This window comes from Arachis stenosperma, chromosome 5 (genome assembly GCF_014773155.1).
Source record: "Arachis stenosperma cultivar V10309 chromosome 5, arast.V10309.gnm1.PFL2, whole genome shotgun sequence".
NCBI lineage: Eukaryota > Viridiplantae > Streptophyta > Magnoliopsida > Fabales > Fabaceae > Arachis > Arachis stenosperma.
The window spans coordinates 24475161-24478703 of record NC_080381.1 but is presented as its reverse complement, the minus strand read 5'-3'; the positions used below and the strand labels follow the sequence as shown (position 1 = coordinate 24478703).

General features: G+C 37.7%; 1 non-coding gene across 1 annotated transcript; it reads left to right on the top strand.

Moving 5' to 3' along the window:
- The first annotated feature begins 1143 nt into the window (after positions 1–1143).
- Positions 1144–1251, top strand: LOC130932258 (small nucleolar RNA R71). Its single transcript, XR_009067416.1, has one exon. It is a non-coding gene; the product is annotated as a small nucleolar RNA R71 (small nucleolar RNA).
- Positions 1252–3543: the final 2292 nt, after the last annotated feature.

The following is a 3543-nucleotide window of genomic DNA, read 5'->3' as shown; positions in this document are numbered from 1 at the left end:
AGGTATTGAGAACTTCCCAGGGTCCTGTCTCTTTTGAGGTAAATTCTGCCTAGACAAGTCATCCAGTTCTTTGGTGAGCAAAGTGGGTTCATCCTCCCAAGTCTCATTACCAAATAACTTGTCATTTAGCTTCATGATTGCTCCAAGGTACTTGGCAACTTGCTCTTCAGTGACATTTTCATCCTCTTCAGAGGAAGAATACTCATCAGAGCTCATGAATGGCAGAAGTAAATCCAATGGAATCTCTATGGTCTCAGTGTGAGCCTCCGATTCCCATGGTTCCTCATTAGGGAACTCATTGGAGGCTAGTGGACGTCCATTGAGGTCTTCCTCAGTGGCGCTCACTGCCTCTTCCTCCTCTCCAAATTCGGCCATGTGGGTCATGTTAATGGCGTTGCATTCTCCTTTTGGATTCTCTTCTGTATTGCTTGGAAGAGTACTAGGAGGGAGTTCAGTAATTTTCTTGCTCAGCTGTCCCACTTGTGTCTCCAAATTCCTAATGGAGGACCTTGTTTCAGTCATGAAACTTTGAGTGGTTTTGATTAGATCAGAGACCATGGTTGCTAAGTCAGAGTGGCTCTGCTTAGAATTCTCTGTCTGTTGCTGAGAAGATGCTGGAAAAGGCTTGCCATTGCTAAACCTGTTTCTTCCACCATTATTGTTGTTGAAACCTTGTTGAGGTCTCTGTTGATCCTTCCATGAAAGATTTGGATGATTTCTCCATGAAGGATTATAGGTGTTTTCATAGGGTTCTCCCATGTAATTCACCTCTTCCATTGAAGGGTTCTCAGGATCATAAGCTTCTTCTTCAGATGAAGCATCCTTAGTACTGCCTGGTGCAGCTTGCATTCCAGACAGACTTTGAGAAATCATATTGACTTGCTGAGTCAATATTTTGTTCTGAGCCAATATGGCATTCAGAGTATCAATCTCAAGAACTCCTTTCTTCTGATTCGTCCCATTGTTCACAGGATTCCTTTCAGAAGTGTACATGAATTGGTTATTTGCAACCATTTCATTGAGTTCTTGAGCTTCTGTAGGCGTCTTCTTCAGATGAAGAGATCCTCCAGCAGAGCTATCTAATGACATCTTGGACAGTTCAGACAGACCATCATAGAAGATACCTATGATGCTCCATTCAGAAAGCATGTCAGAAGGACACTTTCTGATCAATTATTTGTATCTTTCCCAAGCTTCATAGAGGGATTCACCTTCCTTCTGTTTGAAGGTTTGGACTTCCACTCTAAGCTTACTCAATTTTGGAGGTGGAAAGAACTTTGCCAAGAAGGCATTGACTAGCTTTTTCTAAGAGTTCAGGCTTTCTTTAGGTTGTGAGTCCAACCATATCCTAGCTCTGTCTCTTACAGCAAAAGGGAATAGCATAAGTCTGTAGACCTCAGGGTCAACCCCATTAGTCTTGACAGTGTCACAGATTTGCAAGAATTCAGCTAAAAACTGATGAGGATCTTCCAATGGAAGTCCATGGAACTTGCAATTCTGTTGCATTAGAGAAACTAATTGAGGCTTAAGCTCAAAGTTGTTTGCTCCAATGGCAGGGATAGAGATGCTTCTCCCATAGAAGTCGGGAGTAGGTGCAGTAAAGTCACCCAGCACCTTCCTTGCATTGTTGGCATTGTTGTTGTTTTCGGCCGCCATGGGTTCTTCTTCTTTGAAGATTTCTGTTAGGTCCTCTACAGAGAGTTATGCCTTAGCTTCTCTTAGCTTTCGCTTCAAGGTCCTTTCAGGTTCAGGGTCAGCCTCAACAAGAATGCTTTTGTCCTTGCTCCTGCTCATATAAAAGAGAAGAGAATAAGAAAATATGAAATCCTCTATGTCACAGTATAGAGATTCCTTGAGGTGTCAGAGGAGAAGTAAAATAGAAGGAAGAAGTAGAAGAATTCGAACATATCAAGTAAGATAGAGTTCGAATTGTGCATTGAGGAGGAGTGTTAGTCCATAAATAGAAGGATGTGAGAAGAGGGGAAGAAATTTTCGAAAATAAATTAAAAAGATTTAAAAAAAAACATTTTGAAAAATACTAATTGATTTTCGAAAACTAAGAGTGGAAAAGAAATCAAGTGATTTTTGAAAAAGATTTTGAAATTTGAAATTAAAAAAATATGATTGAAAAATATTTTGAAAAAGATGTGATTAAAAAGAGATGATTGAAAAACAATTTAAAAAGATTTGATTTTGAAAATTAATAACTTGCCTAACAAGAAAGATATGATTCAGACATTAAACCTTTCTCAACAGAAAAGGCAACATACTCTGAGATGTTGAATCAAATCATTAATTGTTAGCAAGTATTTTTTAAAATGGAAAGAAATTGATTTTGAAAATATATGATTGAAAAGATATGATTTGAAAAAGATTTGATTTTGAAAAATTTTGAAAACTTGAAAAAAATTTGCATTAAAAACAAAATCTTCCCTCTTATGCCATCCTGGCGTTAAACGCCCAAAACACTGCCCTTTTGGGCGTTAAACGCCCAGCCAGGTACCCTGGCTGGCGTTTAAACGCCAGTTTTCCTTCCTCACTGGGCGTTTTGAACGCCCAGCTTTTTCTGTGTAATTCCTCTGCTGTATGTTCTGAATCTTCAATTCCCTGCATTATTGACTTGAAAAGACACAAATTAAAAATTTTTTGGATTTTTAATAATGAGGGATAATCAAAATGCAACTAAAATCAAATAAACAATGCATGCAAGACACCAAACTTAGAAGTTTATATACTACTGACACTAACAAATTGAGAATGCATATGAGAAACAACAAAATACTCAAGACAAGAGAATTTAAAGATCAGAACAAGAAAATCATCAAGAACAACTTGAAGATCAATTAAGACACATGCATGAATTCGAAAAAATGCAAGAAGAATAGAAACATGCAATTGACACCAAACTTAGAATGAGACACTAGACTCAACAAGAAACAAAACATATTTTTTATTTTAAGATTTTATAATTTTTTTGGATTTTTCGAAAATTAAGTGGAAAAGAAAATAAGGATATCAAAATTCTTAATGAGAATTCCAGGAATCATGCAATGTTAGTCTAAAGCTTTAGTCTAAAGAAATTAGACATGGCTAGCGAAGCTTCAGCAGGACATTGCATTCAAAAGCTAAATTGATGAGAATCAATCAGCTTTGGTGATGATAAGAACATCACCTTGAAACACTAGAATTCATTCTTAAGAACTCTGAAGAAAAATACCTAAGCTAAGCAACAAGATGAACCGTCAGCTGTCCAAACTCAAACAATCCCCGGCAACGGCGCCAAAAACTTGGTGCACGAAATTGTGATCATCAATGGCGCCATCAATATGGTACGCTCAATTGAAATCTCAACTCTTTATCACAACTTCGCACAACTAACCAGCAAGTGCACTGGGTCGTCCAAGTAATAAACCTTACGCGAGTAAGGGTCGATCCCACGGAGATTGTTGGTATGAAGCAAGCTATGGTCATCTTGTAAATCTCAGTCAGGCAGATTCAAATGGTTATGGAGGATTTATGAATAAAGCATAAAATAAAGATAGA